A 24,857-nucleotide genomic window follows, 5' to 3' on the forward strand; every position below is an offset into this window, starting at 1 on the left:
TTTTTTTATTGGCATGTAATTGCTTTGTAATGTTGTATTAGTTTCTGCTGTACAGCAAAGTGAAATAGCTATACATATACATGAGGCTTCCTCGATGGCTCAGTGGTAAAGAATCTGCCTGCAATGCAGGAGACATAGGTTTGATCTCTGGGTTGGGACAATCCTCTGGAGGAGGAAATGGCAAACCACTCCAGTATTCTTGCCTGGAGAATCCCATGGACATAGGAGCCTGGAAAAATCCCTGGACAGAGGACTGGGCTACAGTCTGTAAGGCTGCAAAGAGTTAGACATGACTGAGTGATTAAGCACATACATATACATATATCCTCTCTTTTTTAGATTTCCTTCCTGTTTCCAACATTGTTGACAATGGGTAAAATTTTTAACGCTCGGAATTTCCATTTCTGGCAATATAGCAAACTACATATTCTGAAATCCAAATAAATACTAAAATATTACGGATAAAGTATAAAAGACAGCTTGTAAAAGAAAAGCTGAGCTATAAGTAATTAAAAGGGAAATATCAGAGGATAACAGAAAAGTAAAAACATTAATCATAAAAGGTTAAGCCAGAACTGAAATCAATAGTTAAAGGTATTTTTCTATCACCAATTTCTGGGAAGGAGAGGGAGGGTGGAGGTGTCAAGAGTACAGGTCTTATACAGATGGCCAACAGATACATGAAAAGATGTTCAACATCGCTAACTATTAGAGAAATGCAAATCAAAACTACAATGAGGTATTACTTCATACCTGTCAGAATGGCCATCATCAAAAAGTCTACAAATAGTAGGTTTCTCGGTAAATGTTACATTGCACTTGAAAATACGTGGATTACTTTCAAATATCTTTTGATACTGGTTTCTAACATAATTTTACAGTGATAAGAAAACAGACTCTATGATTTCAATAACTTTAGACCATGAAATTTTTGAACCTTTGTTTTATGTCCCTGGATATGTTCCACTGTCTGCTGGTTTACAGTATATGGGAATTTGAACAGAATTTGTATCTTGCTGCTGTGTGAAAGTTGTATAAATCTTTTTTTATTTTTTAAAGTCTACAAAAAATAAATGCTGGAGAGGGTGTGGAGAAAAGGGAAGCCTCCTACATTGTTGATGACAATGTACACTGGTGCAGCCACCATGGAACACAGTTTGGAGGTTCCTTAAAAAACTAAAAATAGAGCGACCATATGACCCTGCAATCCCACTCCTGGGCATATACCTGGAGAAAATTAATCAGAAAGGATACATGCACCCCAACGTTCATAGCAGCACTATTTACAACAGCCAAGACATGGGAGGAACTGAAGTGTCCACTGACACTTATGGATAAAGAAGATGTGGTATATAGATATTAATACAGTGCAATATTCTTCAGCCATAAAAACAAATGAAATAATGCCATTTGCAGCAACATGGATGTACCTAGCGATGATCATACTAAGTGAAGTAAGTCAGAAAGAGAAAGACAAATACCATATGTCTTCACCATCACTTATATGTGAAATCTTGAAAAATGATTCAAGTGAACTTATATACAAAACAAAAATGAACTCACCAAGCAAACTTTTGGGAAGCACACTTGTGGCTGCCGAGGTGGGGGCAAGGGATAAACTAGGAGTTGGGGATTAACAGATACACACTGCTTTAGCAGATAAACAACAAGGACCTATTGTATAGCACAGGTAATTATATTCAAAATCTTATAATAGCCTATAATGGAAAAGAATCTGAAAAAGAATATATGTATATATATACACACATATATGTGTATAACTGAGTCACTTTGCTGTACGCCTGAAACTAACACAACATTGTAAATCAACTATATTTCAATAAAAAAAAAAAAGAAGTACAGGTCTTGGATCCATATTGAGAGAAAAGTCAGAACAGAGGCAATTACATGAAACTTGGATCCCCAAGGGCTCTGCCCTTGGTAAAGTAGAAAAAAAGTTCACCCTAAAAAAGGATGTGGTATATTACACACACACACACACACACACACACACACTCACACAAACATATACACATTATGGAGTACTATTCAGCCATAAAGAAGAATGAAATCATGCCATTTGCAGCAACGGGGATGGACCTAGAGATTGTCATACTGCGTGAAGTAAGTCAGAAAGACAAATACCATACGATATTGTTTATATGTGGAACCTACAAGAAAATGATACAAATGAATTTATACACAAAACAGAAATGTAGTTAAGATGTAGAAAACAAATTTATGGTTACCCGGGTTAAGGGGGAAGGAAGGATAAACTGGGATATTGCGAATGACATACACATACTGCTAAGTCACTTCAGTCGTGTCCGACTCTGTGAGACCCCACAGACGGCAGCCTACCAGGCTCCCCCATCCCTGAGATTCTCAAGGCAAGAACACTGGAATGGGTTGCCATTTCCTTCTCCAATGCTATTATATATAAAATAGATAACTAAAAAATGGATAACTAGTAAGGGCCTACTGTGAAGCACAGGGAACTCTACTCAACACACAGTAATGGCCTATTATAGGGGAAAAGAATCTAAAAAAGAGTGGATACATGTATATGCATCACTGATACACTTTGCTGTACACTTGAAACTAACACAACATGGTAAATCAACTATACTCAAATAAAAAAAATTTTTAATTAAAAAAATTCCTCCTCATGATAGCTATCAAGATCTCTTGGTATGAAGCTCATTCCATTACAACCTCATAAAGAACACTGCCAAACACTGAGGAGAATCAGCCCCCATGAAGGAAAATCAGCAGAACAATAGAAGTAGATGCCCAGAGACATCAAATGTTATAATTATGAGAGATTAAGAATTATCATACTTGAAATAGTTAAAGAAACAAAAATGGTGATAAGCGTCACAAAGGAATACACACAGTGGAATATTATTTAGCTTTAAAAAGGAAGGAAATCCCGACATATGCTACAACGTGGATGAACCCTGGTGGCACGTCATGTGAAATAAACAAGACACAGAAACATGCTGTAGGATTTAATTTATCTGAGGCCCCTAGAGAAGTCAGGTTCATAGAGATGGAAAGTAGGACAGCGCTTGCCAGAGGCTGGAGGAGGGGCAAGGGATACAGCACTGTTTAACGGGGAAAGAGTTTCAGTTTTGCAGAACGAAGAGAGTTCCAGTGATTAGCTACATAACAACGTGAATGTACTTAACTGAACTGTACACTTGGAAACAGTGAAGATGGCATAAAAATACTCATGTATTTTAGCACAATTAAAATTTTGTTTTAAACACAAAGGGTAAAATGTTATACAACTGACCAGGCAGATTTACAAAGTAACATGAAAATTCTGAAAATTAACAGTAAAATCAATTAATTTAAAATTTTAACTCAATATATGATAAACATAGTAGATATAGCTAAAGACAGTATTATTAAAAAGAAAATAGAGTTCAGTAAGTGATTCATATTATAGCATGAGCAGAAGAAAAATACAAAAAAAGAGTTTAAGTGGTAGAAAATAAATGAGGTCTAAGTAAGTCTAGTTAGTTTCAAAGGGGAAGAATGAAAGTGAGGGAATGTTTATAGTAGTAGCAACAATTTTTCCAGATATGATGGGAGACATGAAATTCACTGACATATGGTGTCAATATATATTAATACTAAAAAGGATGAATAATAAGAAATATCACCTAGACATAATAAAACAACATCTCTCCAAGGACAGGAAAACATCTTTAAAACAGTCAAAGAGAAAAGACATATTATCTATACAGAATAAAAGTTACATTGCCGAGACTTTTCATCTTGTGCACATTCCGGTTTAAGTATATATTGCTGCTATTTAGTCACTAAGTCATGTCCAACTCTTTTGCAATCCCATGAACTGTAGCCCACCAGGCTCCTCTGTCCACGGGATTTCCTGGGCAAGAACACTGGAGTGGGTTGCCATTTCCTCCTCCAGGGGATCTTCCTGACCTAGGGATCGAATCCATGTTTCTGGCTTTAACAGGCGAGTTCTTTACCACTGAGCCACCAAGGAAGCCCTTAAATATATATATATAAACCAATACAATCATTTTGGAAAACAATTCTCCAATACCCAGTGAAATTGAAGATGCTCATACAATACTACTCAGCAGGTAAACTTCTTGAAAAAATAAAAACCAGAAGGACAAGAGCAACAAATTTTACACATGAGCATTAAGAAACAGGTAGGAGAATGTTCACAGCAACATGACTTGTAATAATATGAAATTTAAAGACAATCCAAAGGGATTAAAAAATGTGACATATACTCTTTGCAATGAAAAAAAATCACCTGAAGAAATCTCACAAACATAATGTTAAGTAAAAATGTGTATGAGGTTGATTATATGAAGTTCAAATTATATAAAGCTAAACAATGAGTTAGGGCAATGTGACCTCTGGAGGGAGGGAAGGGGTATGATCAAGGAATAGAACACAAACAAAAATGTTAGGTTATGTATAGTTTTTCTTTTTATATTACATATATGTTATCTTCATTTTAGAAAATAAAAATAGCTAACAGTTTACATTGTGAATGATACACGTTCTATTTTGTCCCCACTTTATATATGGGAAAACTGAGCAAAGAAAGATTAAGTGGCTTTCCCAAGGTTCAAGCTAGCACAGCAAAACCAAGACCAGAATCTAGGCAACCTGTTTTCATAGTAAACATTCCTGAATACCGAGCCATTCTCCCTCTCTTTTTATATGTATAATATCCCAATCTAAAAATAAAAAGAACAAGTTGAAAAGGAGAAAAATGCTGGGCATTAATGTCCCAAGGGCTAATTCCATTAAAATTGTTTTTCAAGAAGCTAAACATGCTGTGTGTGCATCCATATATATGTGAGCATAACACGAAATACACATCAAAAAGTTAATAATCATTTTACCTGTATTATTTTATTTTCTTCATGTTTTCCACCGCTTTCTAAATTATCTGCAATGAATATGTATTACTTTTATATTGGGGGAAAATCAACATTATTTAAAAATACTTCTGCCCTTGGCTTTTAAAAAAAAAATCACATATCCTAAATCACATGGTAAATTGCATAGGAAACTTAATTACAACTTGCTTGGTAGACAATAGACAACTCTGAGTGCTACTGAGTTCCAAAAAAAGGGCCTCTGTTTTACATCTGAAGGCAAATAGTGTTTTAAATTTCAGCAAAAATTTTAAGAAGCTAGTATAGAGTTGCTTCAGGCTGGTCTTAACATGTGCAGGTTTCTGTGGCCTCTATTTATAGGGCAATGTCAATCCTCTCCAAGGCAGAAGGGTACCCAGGAGGGGTCCTCTGTCCACAGCCACCAACCTGAACAAGGAGAGACTCAGAGGGAATCTGATGCAACAATCAAGAAACAGACTCACAATACAAAGAGATTACCTGCCTGACTAGCAAATTTAGAAAAACAGCCCTTAAAAGGACAGGTGTGCTGCCTGCTAACACTCCAGAAATTATGGGAGGCGCAAAGGTGGTGCCTGAAATTGCTAAGTGTGTGGTGCTAAGTCCGCCCTAAGAGTTGCATCTGTTTTGTTTTCCAGAGGAGAGGGAGGGGAAGAACAAGAGCTTTCTGCAAACCAGAGCTTTCTTGAAGGTGGGAAGAACAACTCTCTACAGACACATAATGGTAGGGTTTTGTAGCATTCTCCAGTAAACAAAGCACTAACTAAAAGAGCAATCCATGGAAATACTGAGTCAGTTTCCCTGACACCTAAGGACCAGCACCAAGCCTCAGGTTTAAGTGAGGGCAGGACCGGCAGGCTCCACTCCCACTAGCCCAGGCCTAGTAACACTGTTCTTAACAACTTAATACACTGAAATAAAAACAAATTGACTCTCTAAAGGTGTGTGTGCTTAATCACTCAGTCATGTCTGACTGTGTGCGACCCTTTGGGCCAAAGCCTGCCAGGTTCCTCTGTCCACAGGATTTTTCAGGCAAGAGTACTGGAGTGGATTACCATTTTCCTCCTCCATGGGATTTTCCCAACCTAGGGTTTGAACTCACATCTCTTATGTCTCCTGCCTTGCAGGTGGATTCTTTACCCTCTGAGCCATCAGAGAAGCCTGAGAATTACTCTAAAGGTAATTACTCCAAAACATCCCACGATCAATTTCTACGGATCAAGTAGAAAAGCACATGAAACTTCCATATTTAATTATCTGTCATCACCACTCCTTCAGTTACTAGCTTTGAGAATTGGAGCAAATTGCTTACTTTTCCTTAGCTTTGGTTTCAGGCTTCTAAGAACAACACCACCTCTCTCAGTGCCCTTGTGAAGATAAAGTGAGATAGTGGGTGTACTGCCTAGCACGATGACCCTGAAGATACTCTGGAAAAACTCCTTCTGCACTTGTCCTGTCTACCTACCCAAGCCACACGACACACAGAGACACATATACACCCCTTCCCTGAATGACGCAGCCTAAGAAAACAGCCTTCAAAAGTCACTCCTATCTGGTTCATGACTTCCAAAATCAAGACGAACAACTCAAGTGTATTAAAGTGAGAACTGGGAGCTGTCCTTCATTTCAGACTTCATTTACAAATAACAAACTACAAACTAGTAGCTGGAAAAGGAAACTGCTAATGAATATGTATGAAATCTGCAACCCAGAAACAAAGATAAAAGCTGCCTTTTTTTGTCACATGAAAGTGAAGACAAACTAGACACAGAGAAGGTGGCAGGAGAGTCAAAATGAAACTTTCATTTCAGGGTGGAAGGCAGAGTTAGAAGTTCAACAAAGTATGCGGTTGGGACTGGGGTAATTCATCTCTCTCTCTCTCTTTTTTTTTTTTTTTTTGCTGTGCTACACGGTATGCAGAATCTTGGTTCCTAACCATGGTTTGAACCCAAACTCCCTGCAGTGAAAGTCTAAAGTCTTAATCACTGGACCCACAGGGAAGTCTCCTGGAATTCCATCTAGCATCTAAGGACAGGCATTTGGCTACTGGTGAATAAATCTAACTCTTGGCTTCCGAGTCAAAGAAGACTAAAAAAAGAAAACAAAAATTAAGAACAAGAGGTTGAAAATGTTCTTTTTTCATGAAGTACAGTCTCATACTTTAACAACTTCAGTTTTTGCCAGAGACAACCAACCGTAAGTCAGCCTTGGTCCAATAAGCTGGTGAAATACAGTGAACAGAGACTGAAATATCTTGGTTACTTAATGTTGGGCGTGTGTGCTTGGTTTTTACTTCTGAGTTTCGCTGAAGACTGAGTGGGGCAACTGAATTTCTTATTCTGAACACTGAACATCATCATGATACATTATCAAGAGTCAGAACTTGGAAGTAAGTACATTTGGTTTGAGAACAGGCCAAAAACAAAAAAGAAAAAACAACCTTTTGAAGGGTACAAGCTGGGCTGGGGTAAAGGAAAGCTTTTCCTTCCATATGAGTTTGAAGTTTTAAAACTGGATTAGAGTATATGAAACTTATTTGAAAAAAGAACAGAAAGTAACTAAAAGTCTATCAAATCTGCTCAAAATCTCTTCAAAGGAAAGGGAGAGATGACAGAGGAGATTTGATGGCAGGGAGAGGGATAAAAATTTTAAAACCTTTTCATGTTTGTACCACAGAGGCTTATACTGTTCTGATATTACAGTACTTCTTCCCCTTTAAATGATGGATGAATCCCTAGGCATCTTGTTAACATGCAGATCCTGAGAAAGCAGGTCTGGGGTGAGGCCTGAACTTCTGCATTTTTAACAAGCTCCCAGGTGACACCCACACAGCTGGCAGCTGGTCCGTAGACAACACTTTTGTTTAGACGTAATCTTATTTATTTGGCTGTGCTGGATCTTGGTTGTAGCACGCAGGATCTTACTCTGTGGCACACAAACTCTTGGTTTCGGTATAAGGGATCCAGTTCCCTGACCAAGGATCGAATCTGGAACACCTGCTTTGAGAGTGCAGAGTCTTAGCCACTGGGTCATCAGGCAAGTCATGCAGATAAAACTTTTAGTAACAGTTTAGTAGAACAATAAAATAGAAGCCAGAAGATTTGAGTTTCAGTGCCTACTGTCAGCTTAACACATAAAAATTTGAGGGCACGCATTTGGGGCAATATGGATGGACCTAGAGATTGTTATACCTAGGAAAGTAAGTCAGAGAAGGAGAAATAGCCTATGGAATTCCTAATGTGTGGAATTTAAAAAGAAATGACACAAATGAACTTACTTACAAAACAGACTCACAGACTTAGAGAACAAACACGGTTGTGGAGCGGGTGGAGGAGGGGAAGGGATACTTCGGGAGTTTGGAATGGACATGTATACACAGCTATACTTAAAATGGATGATCAACCAGGTCCTAGCATACAGCACACGGGACTCTGCTCAATGTTATATGGCAGCCTGGATGGGAGCGGAGTTTGGGGGAGAATGGATACATGTATATATATGGCTGAGTCCCTTTGTTGTTCACCTGAAACTATTGTAACATTGTTTGTTAATCGGCTATACCCCAGTACAAAATAAATAGTTTTTTTAAAAAAGATTTGAGGTCATGGCCCCAAGCTCAGTTTTCTTGTTTGATAGACACTAGCTTACCTCAGTACCTTGTGGGTCATTGTGAAGTTCAAATTACAGAACATGCAAAAGCACTTTGTGAGGTGCAAAGAACAAAGAATAGCACTATTATTACAGTTATTAAGAAGATCTTAAAGAACAAGTGACTCGCTGATGAACCCAAAGTGAGAGGCAGAATTAGGCTTAAAATCTATATCATCAGATCAAGGCAAGTGCTTTGAGCTTTAATGTGTTATAACTTAAGGTAAGTTTTATTTCCATTCATGTTGCTAAAACTTCTTCCAGAATATCTTAATGCATAAAGAAAGCTGAGCGCAGAATTGATGCTTTTGAACTGTGGTGTCAGAGAAGACTCCTGAGAGTCCCTTGGACTGCAAGGAGATCCAACCACTTCATCCTAAAGGAAATCAGTCCTGAATATTCATTGGAAGAACTGATGCTGAAGCTGAAATTCCAATACTTTGGCCACCTGATGCAAAGAACTGACTCATTTGAAAAGACCCTGATGCTCGGAAAGACTGAAGGTAGGAGGAGAAGGGGATGACAGAGGATGAGATGGTTGGATGGCATCACTGACTCAATGGACATGAGTTTGAGTAAACTCCAGGAGTTGGTGATGGACAGGGAGGCCTGGTGTGCTGCAGTCCATGGGGTCTCAAAGAGTTGGACACGACTGAGCGACTAAAGTGAACTGAACACTGAAAATTTACATTTGGGGATGATGCTGGAATGTGTATTTCTCTAGGTAAGTGGTGGTCACAGAGACTGCTGTAGTGTTCCCTGGCACCTGAGGGGGCGAAATAACGCTGTGCACAGGCAGGCTACATAATACTATTGTCAAACTGGATAAAATGGAATGCAGACTAGCATAAATGCCCATGTGTGTAAGAGAATTTCAGAGATGGGCCAGATTAATAGGGGCTGGAGCAATCAAGGAAGGCCTTATGGAGGAGGTATGCTCAGAATAGGAACAGAATGGCCTGGGCGGCTTAGGACAGCAAGGATGATGCTGAGCAAAATCAGACAGGAAGTCGACTGCACGAGCTGCTTGTGAGAGGCCACCCAGTCTCCAACTCTGCATTTGATAACCAGATCAAGATGACCTCATGTTAGAATTCTAAGTCATCTCCGCTGCTGTGGCAGTGAGGGCGGCCAGGAATACTGCGGTAAACAGTGTGTACATTTTCCCTCGTGAAACAGACAGCTACTGGAAGAGTTTGCCGTAAGAGAAGCAGTGAAATTCAGTATTTTAATGAGATATACTGGGGAGAAAACTGACGACAAGAGATCAGCCTGTAGAACTCTTGTTTCTAGCAATGGATCTATTTAGTCAAGTGAAAACCTAAATGGAACCTCTATCTACCTGTGCTTGCTAAAAAAAAAAAAAAAAGAAGAAGAAGAAGAAGAAAAATAATTAGCAGAAGCAGAGCTGCTTGCTTTAGGTCAAGGGGTGATGGGGCCCTCAGGTTAGGTCTGCTGGGTGTCTTCTCAAATAAGGTACTGTGCTGTGATGAGCATCTAATACAGGGTTCTGAAATTAAGAGATTCAAAGAAAATCCATGCATAGTTCTATAAGAGAAGCACAGACCATTTTTAGCTGTGATGGAAGCAGAGCCAGGCATTTTGGCTTGTGGTCCAGGGCTCCTTCACCCACTTCATTCTGCTTCTTGTCTATGACTCATTTGATAAGCCATGCCAAGGAGAAAATACAGAATCCAATACATTTACCAGTAATTGAGAAACATCTTAGTGGCTTCCTCTTATCTTTTGACACTGAGGTCTTAAAGAACATTAAAAACCTAGTCCCATATCCACTCTTTAATCTTATCTCTAAGCCATTAATTGATTGAAAAAGTGTTCTCCAAAGTTCCAGACCTCTTGCTGGTGTTCTAAAGCCCTTCGGAGTGATTTATTACTCACAAGCGCTCATTTAAACATCGTCATCCCAAGATCTGAGTCCCCAAATAACTTACAGCACATATAGATAAATGGCATAGGATGCTAGGTTTTAATTTATTTTTATACATAATATAAAGAGATGACATATTGGAAATTATGATAATGATACTTGTCATATTTTTATTTTTTTTTAATTTTATTTTTAAACTTTACATAATTGTATTAGTTTTGCCAAATATCAAAATGAATCCATCACAGGTATACATGTGCTCCCCATCCTGTACCCTCCTCCCTCCTCCCTCCCCATACCATTCCTCTGGGTCGTCCCAGTGCACTAGCCCCATGCATCAAGTATCGTGTATCAAACCTGGACTGGCATCTCGTTTCATACATGATATTTTACATGTTTCAATGCCATTCTCCCAGATCTTCCCACCCTCTCCCTCTCCCACAGAGTCCATAAGACTGTTCCATACATCAGTGTCTCTTTTGCTGTCTCGTACACAGGGATTTTTAATAGATACCTATTCAGTGAAAAAATTAACATTATCATAAAACCACATACAAGGTGCATATAGACATTTTCAAAGAAATCATAAGAAATTTAGTTAAAAAGAAAATGAAAGTGGTCAAATAGTAGTTAGTTTCCATTTATAAAACAGAACATATGTGTCTGAGTTTCTAGGAAACATCATTTCTGAAATCTCAGAATCATAGAGTTCAGAGTCCTCCATAAATTCCCTAGGAAGCATCTCAGTGATCGACTGAATGTTGTCTTTTATTTTATTTTTTTTTTGAAGATTTTAAATACATATAAATATTTATATATATTACAAGCTCCTTCCCATGTTTACCAAGAACAGAAGAATTCCCTTAATACAAAGCCACCTAGATTCCTCCTTCAATTTATGTCCATTTTCTCTTGTTCTGTCTTCTGTGAACATGGGAAAACCAAGTCCACTATTCCCCTCATAAAACGTTTCCACTTACTTAAAGATAGAAAGCAAGTTACTCCTCAATCTTCCAATCTTATTTCCAGATCCTTTCATTCTTTCCCATCACATTTTCCTTCTCCCTCTTTAATGACTTACGGTTCCCTTTAGAGACCTTTCCAATTTCTCTACACACTAAATAAATGGAAACTGACAATGAGGAAGAACTATTTAAATAAGCAGATGATGCCTCTTTCATTAACCTGACCCTGTACTGAAATAAATGTCATAAAATGACATTACAATACATTCTGTATTGTAATCAATTGGTCGGAACTAGTACATCATTTCGGAGAAGGCGATGGCACCCCACTTCAGTGTTCTTGCCTGGAGAATCCCAGGGAGAGGAGCCTGGTGGGCTGCTGTCTGTGGGGTCGCACAGGGTTGGACACGACTGAAGCGACTTAGCAGCAGCAGCAGCAGAGGTGCACTATTTATGGGTCATTTGTAGATAATTTCAACAAAAGCTGTAATTTAAGGAGTGCTTCTTGTGTGTCAGGCGCTGAATGCTTTGCTACTGAATCCTGGCGACAACTCTAAGAGGCTGGTATAATTATCCCCACTTTTCACAGGAACGGCAGGGACTAGACTGTCAGAGGTCTTGATGATGGTCCTCGAGTCAGTGCCTTTCCTCAGTGCACTCACACATGGACGCAAGGCACGGTCCAGGTATGGCGGCGGCTGCAGGCTGCCCATCCTCAAACCAGACTCTGAGATGAGAATTTACATGTGCAAATTTCACTGGTGAGTGCTGCTGGACTCAGCACAAACGGGAGCGTGAACAAAGCAGGTGAGGCAGGGGGAGAAGCTGGACTGCAGTGCAGTCACAACAGAAGCCCCATCTGACCCTGCAGACCCTACAGAGTTGTCCTGAAGTGGGGCAAGGGCCTCTGTGTCCCCAAGTTGACCAGCCACTGAATGTATGCTGCTGCGCCAGGGGCAAAGGGCAGGATCTTGAGCGAGGCAGCTCTCCTTAGCTGACAGCTAAGGGCAATCACCAAGGAGGGACCCAGCTGTGAGCTTCCAGCTGTTAAGACTCCCAGACGCTGGGGAAAGAGGATCTTAAGCCTGAAAGGGGAAAGGCGTCTGGGTGACAGCACGGCTCTACTAGAGTGACTATTTTCGGATCTCTAACTCAGAATATGGTTCTGCGTAATTGCTTATTGATTGTTCAGTTATAAAAAATCACGTAGCGTTCATGTCAAAGAAATTTAAAAAATAAATAAGATGGAGGCAGGAAAGGAACTCCAAATACTGCTTTGGTTTCTGTGTAGGAAATACAAAATATCCCTTGTTTTTCTGTCACTTTCTTCAGCTCTTTCTCTCTTTTTCTGCCTCTGTCCCTTTGCTGTGTCACATTCTCTGTGTGACACACATACACTAATATGATGACTGGAAACAAAATTGGAAATTTTGAGAGCAAAGAAGTGAAACAGAAGAGGAGAGAGAATAATCTGAAATATTGGTAACAGATAATTATTACCCAAGCAGATACTGCCATTTTAAACAGTTGGATCAATGATAATACATGTGTCCTCTGAAGGAAAGATGTTAAAAGGATGAATAAACTCTATTAGTGATTCTGCATCCTCAATAATGTTTCTATCCTTAATCTTTCCTCATAGAATTTATTGTCTAAACTATATTAAAAAGACATAATTGCCTCAGGATGGTTCTTGCCAAAAGAAAACTACAAATACGTATACTACCGGGGATTGAAGAGGAAGTTCTGTCTCATTTCTCACTTTATAATGAGAACAATCAAACATGTTTTTAAAGTTTAAAATCAAAATTATGTATTATGTATTGTTCTCTATTTGCCCATTATGGAGAAGCTTTTAAAAAGCTAGAAAGCCAACAACTAGCTGGAATGGCTTACTAGGGCATGAATTTGAAATAGATCCCCAGGGGATAACGAATCCAGCTTATATTGTGGGGAAATGTGAAGAGTATTAATTCATATTATGCTGCTTTGCTATTCTATTAATAAATGCAAAAAGAAATTCTCGCGGCAACGTTCTCATTTTAACATGAGCAGCAAGATATTAGTACAGAAGTCAGAGTTCAAAAAGTTAATAATAAATCTGAGTCAAGAATGATTCTGAAAGGATTCAGATGACAAAAGGCAGTGGAGAGTGAAAAATCAAATGTAGCAGGACATTATCTGGTTAGAAATCCACTGTTATTGTCCTCCACCAAAATGGCCCACAAACTGCTGATGTCTGTGACCTCTACAGTGGGACTGAATTTGGATCCAAAAGCTGGTGGCTCAGCATTTCCTGTCCCATCTCCTTTCAAAATCCCACACTACAAAAGGGCATAGGGTAACACACTTTACTGCTAAATATGATTTGAGCCTTTTGGAAGACTGCCCATTCAGAAGTGTCACCCTGGCAACTCACCGATTCTTTCACTGTCTAAGAGTTTTCTCTAAACAACCTTCCTCCAACAAAATTCTGTGCTCTACCCACAGGGCAGAAGAAGGGAAGTCTTGAATATTATTTTAAACTCTAAATACTTTAAAGTGGCACCTCCAAAGCTAATTATCAGTGCTATCCATTGTGCTTTGTTGGCATAATGGTACTTGGAACACTCATTCTGGAATTGGAGCAGGAAGACCCACCCAATACTACTGTTCACAGTCAGACTGTTCAGAAGACCCTACCACCAAGCCAAACAGCAGTGAAAGCCGGCCTGTCCCTTCCCAGACATCACACAACCCTGTGTTTACTGTCTGCAGAAGTCTCTCCATCTCTCCATCTCTGTTCACATCATCATTTGGTCCAATGTGGCCACGCTATGCAGAGAGCAACATGCCAAGACACTGTCTTCCCAGGGCTCTCACTTGTTACCAAATGAAAGGTGTGTGTGCACATGCGTGTGTGCGTGTGTGCGTGCGTGCTAAGTTGCTTCAGTCACGTCCAACTCTTTGCAACGCTATGGACTGTAGCCCTCCAGACTCCTCATCTGTGGGATTCTCCAGGCAAGAGTACTGGAGTGAGTAGCCATGTCCTCCTCCAGGGGATCTTTGTGACCCAGAGACTGAACCCAGGTCTCCTGCACTGCAGGCTGATTCTTTACCATCTGAGCTATCGGGGAAGCCCAGTGAAGGATGATTTGCCTGCTTTTCAATATACAACCAATTGTCTCCACTTCTAGATCCATAAACGCAAACTGTCAAGGGTCTCCTGTTTTGGAGATACCATATTTGTCTATATCACAAAGACTATGAGTGAGACAGAAGGCAGAAAGAGACCAAAACGGGGAGACATATTTCCTGTGTCCTGCACACAAGCAAGTGGAAACTCCTTTCGCGACTAGCAACTCTCGGGATGATTGAATCATGTTGTGTATCCAGACCCTGAAACAACCCACTGGTTTCACAGAAATGACTGCCCATTCTGTGAATTTCAGAGAACAATTCATTGTCCTTGAGACCACCTACAACTTGCATGCATGTGATGTCATTTTAAGTTACACCAACTCAGCATTTCCATGAATTCATTTTCTATACATGAAATTCACCAAGTCTTACAATGTTTTTGACCCAATCAGAAATAGCTTCTGCTTAAAAGTGTTGATTTTAAAATAAATGAAGAGTGTCTTTTTTTTTTTTTTAATGTATGGAAGTTGCCTTTTATTTTAAAAAGGGAAATAAAGCTGGAAAAAAGTCAAATGTTTCAGGAAACTGGGTTGTATGGCCGGTGCTTGCCTTATTAGTGAATGTGCCTAGTATGTTGGTATTGAAAGCACCCATTGGAAAAAACTGGCTTGATAATGGATTGAAATGACAGGTCTTTTTAAACTGGAATTTAAACACAGGTGGTTTCGATTCTCTTCCAGTCCTTCCTTTTAGCAGTGGAACCACAATGCTGCTGCTGCTGCTGCTGCTGCTAAGTCGCTTCAGTCGTGTCCGACTCTGTGTGACCCCACAGACGGCAGCCCACCAGGCTCCCCTGTCCCTGGGATTCTCCAGGCAAGAACACTGGAGTGGGCTGCCATTTCCTTCTCCAGGAACCACAATAGAGAATGCTAAAAATGAATTCCATGCTAAAAAAATTTTTAGGTGCAAAGATAAAAAAAAAATAGAACCTTAATCAGAGCCCAAAGCAGTGAGGCAAAATCTGTTTGCTGAGCAGAGAATGATTAACCAAAGCATATGCCATCAGTGTGAACTGATTTACTTAATTCAATTTCCTATTTTAAGACACATAGATAACATCACGGTTCAATAAAGATTTGGAATAAGAAGGAAAAAGCTCAAGTGGAAAGGACAGAATGCGTTTCAACTGGCCAGGGCTCTGGCTCCAGCTGTTAGCATTATGTACTTAATTCTGCTTCAAATTAATTCTCTTTTGTATAAAACTGCAAGTGACAGATTAACTGATCTTGAAAGTTTCTGGAAGAATGCTAGAGAAGTGAACTAGAAAGAGTAAAAAAGGAGCGTTTTGCAATTTTCCAACAGATCTTAAGAAAAAAAAATCAGTAAGTTCATTACGACCATGGTAATCAAATAAAATTCACTCAAAATAGTACTATTGTAAGTATTATTTGAATTTAAAATTTTTACCCATGACATTCCCTCAAAGAAGGCTCTGCGTAATGATTTTCAGAAGTCTGACTTGGGTAGGCTTGACCTCAAACAGTGCAGCCTCTGTTGGAACAGTCTTCCTTAATGACATTCTGGGTTGATTCTGGGAAGACCCAAGGGAGGGACCCTGGCACCACCCCACAGAAGAATGCAAAAAAAATGCCGCTTGGTCTCCCATATGCGAAGCTCAGATCCTGGACAGAGCAATGAAAGGGAGGAATTGACAAGAAAACTCGATTTATACAGGAAAAAAAAAAATACTATACTTTGGAAAGCAAAGTACTTTTTAAAAATAACTTCTATAGCCACTGTGAATTAAAATGGAGACTGGCACTTACAATTCTACAATATTTTAGGGTTTCATGGAATTTTAAAATACTAGGTGGAATTTTCTTTCATCAAACTCAAAAGGTCACAACAATGGTCATGAGGTAAAGTCCAATTTATTATCCCAAGAAAACAGGACCAACAAGAATAAATACAAATGAAATGACAGGTAATGGAAAAATAAAATGGAAATTGAGAATGGGGTGAATTGTGCCTTAAGTGTACAAATAAATGATAGTGGAGGCTTAAGTACAATATCAAATTTATATTTTAAAAAGATTTTTAACTATTGCCTGTAACTCCCAAATCAATGTTGCTAGTCCCCAGCCCTCCCCTAACCACCACACTTACAGGTCCAACTAGCTGGCAGACATTTTGACCTACATGTCCCAAATATACCTCAAAGTCCTCTCCTCCCCACCACCAAGTCCACTTCCCTTCTAATTCTCTTGATGAGATCATCATGCTTTCCATCACTCAAGTCAGAAACCTGACAATCCCAAGTCCTAATGTTTTCTCACTTCCAATGTTCAAACTATCATAAAATTCTAGTTGTTCAAAATTTCTTTCTCTATTCCTCACTCAGTTCAGTTCAGTCGCTCAGTCCTGTTTGACTCTATGTGACCCCATGGACTGCAGCACACCAGTCTTCCCTGTCCATCACCAACTCCTGGAGCTTGCTCAAACTCATGTCCATCGAGTCGGTGATGCCATCCAACCATCTCATCCTCTGTCATCCCCTTCTCCTCTTGCCTTCAATCTTTTCAGACTTCATGGTCTTTTCTAATGAGTCAGTTCTGATAATCAGATGGCAAAAGTATTGGAGCTTCAGTTTCGGCATCAGTCCTTCCTGAATATTCAAGGTTTCCTTTAGGACTGACTGGTTGGATCTCCTTGCAGTCCAAGGGACTCTCAAGAGTCTTCTCCAACACCACAGTTCAAAAGCATCAATTCTCTGGCACTCTCTGCTTCTACCTCAATTATAGTCCTCCCATCTCTTCCCCAGATCATTATAAATCTTCCTCCTTCAACCTTGCTCACTGTAACTCTTCCTCTAACTTTCTTCAGGTTAACACATCTAAAAAGCCAATGACTGCCACCTTAAAATCCCTCAGCAGAAAAGGAAACCCTCTTACACTTTTGGTTGGAATTTAAACTGGTGCAGCCACAATGGAGAACAGTACAGAGGTTCCTTAAAAAACTAAAATACAATTACCATACGATCTTACAATTCCACTCCTGGCATATATCCTGAGAAAACTGTAGTTCAAAAAGATACATGATACATGAACGGCAGCATTCATAGCAGCACTATTTACAACAGCCAAGACATGGAAACAACTTAAATGTATATTAACAGAATGGATAAAGATGTGGTGTGTGTACACACACACAGTAGAATATTACTTAGCCATAAAAAGAATGAAATAATGCCATTTGCGCAACATAGAAGTTATCATACTAAATGAAGTTAAGTCAGACAGAAGACACATATTATATGATATCACTTATTTATGGACTCTGAAGAAAATGATACAAATGAATTTATTTACAAAACTGAAATAGAATCACACATGTAGAAAACAATCTAATGGTTATCAAAGGAGAACGGGCCTAGGGGAATGATGAATGAGGAGTTTGGGATAATAAAGTCCTACTGTATAGCACAGGGAACTATATTTAATATCTTATAATAAACTATGATGGAAAAGAATCTGAAAAAGAATATATCACTTTTCTATACACCAGAAACTAAGACAACACTGTAAATCAACCATACTTCAATTAAAAAAAAAAAAACCTTCAGTGCTTACAAACACACACACACACACATACACCCTACACCTATGGGTCAATAATCCTGAATGACTTATTACTTCCATATGTGAGTTTTACACAACTATCTCACCACCATTGCCTGCAATGGCCTCCTCCACCCCACCCTGCTCTTTATCAGTCTAACTCCTATTCATCTTTTAAGGGCCATTGCAGGGGTTACCTCCTCCAAGAAGCCTGCTTTCACACACACAACCTTCTGGCTCTAGGCTGCATCTGATGCCTTTTTTACTCCTTGCTGCATTCTCAATATACTTAACATCATATTGGAGTGGGTCATATTTATTTATGTGACTGCCCTGCATTTGACAGATATTCCTTGAAGGGAAGGACTTGACTTCTTAAGATCCTAGCAAAGTACACTGAATTGAAATAAAAATGAATCACACTATGGAAAAAAACAGATTGGAGGGTATGAGAGTAATCTGGAGGATTATAAGTGTTTGGAAATAGTGACTGCTTTTCTTACTTATGCAAATAATACTTCATGGTTTACAAAGTGCTTTCACATAAGTTATATTGTTTGATTCTTAAAATAATCCTAGAAGGCAGGGTAAAGCAGAAATGAAGGCTGAGAGAGACCTTAAATGCATAATAAATTTCTGAGAAGAGAAATGTTACTGATTTTTTAAAGAGGTGTGTGTGTGTGTGCGTTTAAATAAGTCTTCATAGATTGTCATTTCACAGATCTACACTTCAGATAAATTCCTATTTGGTCAAAATAGCCAACTGATATCCTTCATGACTATTATAAAATCTCCTGAAAAAAAAAATACTTTCAGTTCTTTACAGAGAATTTTCCATAATGTAGTCTCCTATTCACTCTCCCAAAAAGCAGATCTTGAAGATAGAACAGCTCAATTAGATTTCTAAAGACAAAGAGAAAATGGTTTCATTCTCACCTTCAAAGATCCACCAGGCCAGGAACCTCCTGAAAATTTCTTTGATTCCGGAAGCTGTTCTTTTCCCAGGATGCCAACCCCTGAGAGCAGATTTGGTTAAAGTCTTCGGCACACAAGCGTGGAGTATCACAAAGATTCCTGAAAACAAAACAAACACAGAGCAGTGTAAACTGTTTTGGGTTAGCTAATTCTATTAAGCTTTCATTCAACTATCCTACTAAAATTGACAAGAGGAACTTAATACGTATTAAATCCCATGATGAATTTTAACCAAGCATTACAGTAGTTAAGGACATCAATGTCTAAGAAACTTTAAGCAATTTCATGGCAACAGGTAATGAAAAAAGGTAACACAATTCCAATTACATTTTGGTATATGATAGAAGTCTGAATGAGCCCTCAATAGCAGGAAACAACTGCTCACACAAATCAAAGAGAGAAAAAAGGCACTTTATCTAATTTTACTCTAATACTTCATGGGAATACAGAGTGCTGTACAATCACATCAGCACACAGGTAGAACCTGGGAAAATCTAATACAAACTGCAAAGAACAAACAATGAACTGAGTATTTGATCAAGGTTGATGATCTCCGTGAGGAACCAGCCACGCAATTACATTTTGGAGGTGGCTTTGAAGGCGGTGAGAAAAGGAGGTATCTGGGAATGAAGGTTTCAGAACACACCATTGTAAGAAAACAAGCACAAGGTTAAGGTAGAACACCATAGAATGAAACCTTAATTAAAAGGAAGCCAACTAACAGAAGTGTTTGAATAATGTGTTTATTTAATTACTCATTCTTATGAGAAAGTGTGAAAAAAAAAAACACTGCAAAAATGTTTAGAAAACCTCTTTTAAACCAGAACTTGTGGACAATGTACAGGGAGAAAAGAGAAGCCAGGAGTCTAGACCTGCCTTTGCCATTAATAGTCTGACCTTGGGCTTGCTAAGTGTCTATAAACCTTGCAGGCACATTTGCACCAGTGGGAGAGGTTTTAGAAAATATCAGTGGCTAGGCCCCATGTGGCCAAATAAATGCCTGACCAATTACCAATATATCAGATCAAGTGGGACAGAACCCAAGCACAGGCATTTTTTTGATGGAGAGAAAGTCAGAGGAGACATTATTCAATGTCTCCAGTGCTAAGAGTCCAGCGCTGAGTCCCATCTTCTCTACACAATTTGCATCTGATCTCTAAAATAAATACAGTTTAATAATATCCAAAACTTCCGAACTCTATAAAATTAAACAGTTCTCCTTTTCGAATCATAGTTTTCTCTGTATATATGGCCAGGAGTGGGATTGCAGGAGTTTTCATTTTTTGAGGAACCTCCATACTGTTCTCTACAGAGGCTGCACCAATCTGCACTCCCACCAACAGTGTAGGAAGGTTCCCTTTGCTTCAGACCCTCTCCAGCATTTATTGTTTGTAGACATTTAAATGGTGGCCATTCTAACCAGTTGAGGGGACACCTCACTGTAGTTTTGATTCACATTTCTCTAATAATTAGTGATGTCGAGAATTTTTTCATGTGCCTATTAATAACCAAAACAAACAACCTAAAAGTCCATCAACATATTAATAGATAAAGAAGATGTGGTATCTTCATATTATGGAATAGACTCAGCCATAAAAAAGAATGAAATAACGTCGTCTGCAGCAACATGGATGGACCTAGAGATCATACTAAGTGAAGAACACCAAAGACAAACATATGATATTGCTTACATGTGGAGTCTAAAAAATGATACCAATGAACTTAGTCACAAAACAGAAACTGATTCACAGATATAGAAAACAAACTTACGGTTACCAAATGGAAAAGTAGGGGGATAAATTAGGAGGTTGAGACTAATATATACATGCTGCTGCTGCTAAGTCGCTCAGTCGTGTCCGACTCTGTGTGACCCCATAGACAGCAGCTCACCAGACTCCCCCATCCCTGGGATTCTCCAGGCAAGAATATATACACGCTACTCTATATAAAATAGATAACCAACAAAGACCCACTGTGTAGCACAGGGAACAGTACTCAATATTTTGTAATAATCTATAAGGAAAAAGAATCTGAAAAAGAATAGACTTTATGTCGATTAAAAATAAATAAATAGTTCCCTAATTTTCAAGAGGAGGAAACTAGGGCTCTGAGAGGGACACAGACTTATATGAGGTCCAAGCAAAGGAGTGAGATCAGGATGGACTCAAGTCTTCCAAGTAGGATAAAAGCAGATCATGAGCTGGGGCCAGACATAACCCTATTTCAGGCTGGGCTGGGTGGGACAGGACCACATGGATTCACACCATTAACAGGGCCTGATGCTACTGACTTTCTGGGCAGAGGCAAGCATAACCACAGAATTCCCACCCCTTAGAGAGTAATGAAGATAAAAATAATCCTAAGAGCTAAATTTCTGAGTACTCTGTAAGAGCCCGACATTGTGCTAAGTGCTTTAATCCTCACAAGAACACTCTGTCCTAAGGACTATTATTATCCCTGATTTATAAATGAGGAAACTGAAGTTGAGAGTGCTTTGTCTTGCCTCCAAAATGGTGGAAGTGGAATTTTAACAAAGCTGTTTTTTTCCCCAACCATGTATTGCCTGGAGGGAATGCAATAAACAGGCAGCTGGAGGCAAGGCTACTCTGCCCTGTATCTGCCCAGCCCTTTTTTTTTTTCCTTTTGGCACAAAGCACTCTCACGTTGGAAAAAGGAAACAGAAGCACCCGGGAGTCTTCTCAGTGCTTTCAGATTTTCTCCAATTAAATAACTAACTTTTGTTGTTTGAGAAAAGATGAACATTGTATGGAATACTTTTTCTTCTCGCTTCATAACACATACACACACACTTCCAAATTAGCAGAATTTGAATAGTGAGATTTAAAGCCACTACTTTGGAGACTTTAGCTCAGACAAGTGTCAGAAGAGTCACCACTGAAATCTGTCCTAAATGATTCAGTCCATCATGACATGTGAATTTTAAAGCCTAACTGAAATCTCTGGACGGCCATTTACAATTACTTAGGAAAAAATGTCTGAAACACTCTTACACTCATCTTCAAAATCTTAGAGAAGTATCTTTGTTGCAGTTTGTTGGTCAGGTACATTTACATTATGTAAATGATTTCCTTTCTTTAAATAGTTACTGACTATAATAAAATCTAAGTTATAAATATTCCACATATGAAATATATTTTATTTAAGAGGCTAATGCAAAACATTACTGCTTCTGACACCTTAGGCAGCTCATAATTATACTGTGGCAGAAATAATCTTCACAGCTCATTTTAAAAATAATATGAAAAGATGGTTTTCATTAAGACACTTCTGGGAAGAAATAAAAGAGTGACAGTACAAATGAAAACATAATTTTGAGAATTGGAAGGGGCCTGGAAGGTGTATCCAACCGTCCATCTGCCTACAACCTATTCCATTTTCAGGGTACTCTGTACAGAGTTGAATCTCTCTTCTTGTAGCTTTCACTCCTTGATCCCAGATCTGGCTCTTGGATATAGATTCAGATCCTAGTGTAAACCTCCCCAACCACAGCCCTCTGTTCAGAAAAGCAGAGATCAATTGCTGTTTTAGTAGAGGTGGCCACTGATAGGACTGGGGGGAAGCACCGGACTCCAGGGCATTCTCAGAGGCTGGAAGATGACCCATGAGGTTGCTTTGTGCCAAAGCCTCTGCCCTAGTGTGTGCTAAGTCACTGTAGTCGTGTCCAACTCTTTGCAACCCAATGGACTGTAGCCCACCAGGCTCCTCTGTCTATGGAATTCTTCAGACAAGAATACTGGGGTGGGTTGCCAAGACCTCCTCTAGGGGATCTTCCCCACCCAGGGATTGAACCTGCATCTCTTAGGTTTCCTGCATTGGCAGGCGGGTTCTTTATCACTAGCGCCACCTGGGAGAAAAAAATGATAATCAGCCAAGTCAACCAAATCAGCTCTCTCTGGGACCTGGATGAAACACTAGGAGTCAGATGAGAACCTACTGAATATGCAGAGGTAAGCAGCAAGAGCAGAGATGACGAGAGAGAAGACTCATTCCCTGAAGGAGCATCCAAGCCTAATAAACCTCCCACTTTTCAGATCCAGATGGGCATCAGTCTATCCTCCTAAGGGTGTCCTGAATGAGTCTCTGTTCTCTACAGCTCCAGATGCCCAATGCATATCAACTAAGTTATGCCACCTCAATTACCAGCTGTTCTTATACCTACAAATCAGGTTGACGGCAGCTCCATTATTTTTTGTAGGTATTTTTGCTAGAACCAAGAGGAGGTTTTATTTTCACCCCTTTAATATTTCACCTTTTGAGAATGGAGTTTATCATTACAACTTGCCAAAAACATTTGACATCTCAATTCTGCCCTTTCAAAATATGTGTTATGCCTTTCACCTCCATGTCATCTCCAGATTAGACAAGCATGCCACATAGAATGCTGTTCATGCGATGATACAACACAGAATGGGACACTATTTCACAGAGCCAATAGTGGTATAAAATATAGTGAAAACCAAACTGTCAATAAATTAAAATGAATTAATTTTAGCCTCTAGGTCATTCTTTAATTTTAATCATTAGCAGTTCTCCAAATTGACTGCAAATCATCCAAAAGATATAAATAGCTACATAAACTGACATGGCCAAGCAGTTGATTTTGCTAGTAAAGGTTTTAACATTTACTTGGTAGAGACTGCAAAACCCAGAAGAATTAGGCTTCAGCATCATTAGGGAAAATTAGGCCATAGTTGAGATAATTGGCAACATGAACTTTATGGTTAGAGTAATTACCTGTGCAGCAGACCAAGAAGTTATATTTGAGAAACATATTGCAAAAACATTCAAGCTCGCCTCATCCTTCCCTGAAGCAATCATGAAAATTAGTAGAAGCTGTCATTGTAGGTCATCTGGTATACCCCTGACAGTGAAATTGTTCTCCAAAGAGCTCAGCTACTTTGTCTAACTTTGCTTTCAGTAAGTCACATGAGATTTCTCCTTACAGTAAAAAAAAAACAACAAAAAAAAAACACATAAAAGGGCTTTTTAAGTTCCAGTTCCAGTGTCTGCTTTCCTTAGTTTTTCTGTCTCCACCTTGGCTGTCAGGCTGTCGAGCTGTAATTCTTTATCGAGGTGGATGTGCCTGCCCAGAGCAACTAAGCCCATCCTCTGGGCTCTAACTGAATACTTCCAGTCTTCCTAGGGTTGAATTCATATAAAAGAAGACTAGGGAGAGGGGCTGATGGATCGGTCTTAAAGAACATATGTAAGTATATCTCTTCAAGAAATGGGAATACCAGACCATGTTACCTGCCTCCTGAGAAATCTGTATGCAGGTCAAGAAGCCACAGTTAGAAGTGGACATGGAACAATGGACTGGTTCCAAATTGAGACAGAAGAATGTAGAGGCTGTATATTGTCACCCTGCTTATCTATCTTATATGCAGAGTACATCATGTGAAATGCTGGGTTAGATGAAGCACAAGCTGGAATCAAGATTGCCAGGGGAAATATCAATAACCTCCGTTATGCAGATGATACCACCCTTATGGCAGAAAGGGAAGAACTAAAGACCCTCTTGATGAAAGTGAAAGAGGAGAGTGAAAAAGCTGGCTTAAAGGTCAACATTCAGAAAACGAAGATCATGGCATCTGGTCCCATCATTTCATGGCAAATAGATGGGGAAACAATGCAAACAGTGACAGATTTTATTTTCTTGGGCTCCAAAATCACTGCAGATGGTGATTGCAGCCATGAAACTAAAAGA

The 24,857-nt window shown here is 39.2% G+C and overlaps 1 protein-coding gene across 8 annotated transcripts in view; it reads right to left on the bottom strand.

Annotated features, from left to right (window-relative positions):
- The window catches only part of NRCAM (neuronal cell adhesion molecule), a 316,273-nt gene that overhangs the window by 229,002 nt on the left and 62,414 nt on the right, over positions 1-24,857 (bottom strand). For all 8 annotated transcript variants that reach the window (XM_010841482.1, XM_010841481.1, XM_010841486.1 and 5 more), the window contains exon 2: positions 19,091-19,228. The gene's annotated coding sequence lies outside the window, so the exon portion shown is untranslated. The remainder of the gene's footprint in view (positions 1-19,090; positions 19,229-24,857) is intronic.

This window comes from Bison bison, unplaced genomic scaffold, assembly GCF_000754665.1.
Source record: "Bison bison bison isolate TAMUID 2011002044 unplaced genomic scaffold, Bison_UMD1.0 scf7180017864162, whole genome shotgun sequence".
Classification (NCBI taxonomy): domain Eukaryota; kingdom Metazoa; phylum Chordata; class Mammalia; order Artiodactyla; family Bovidae; genus Bison; species Bison bison.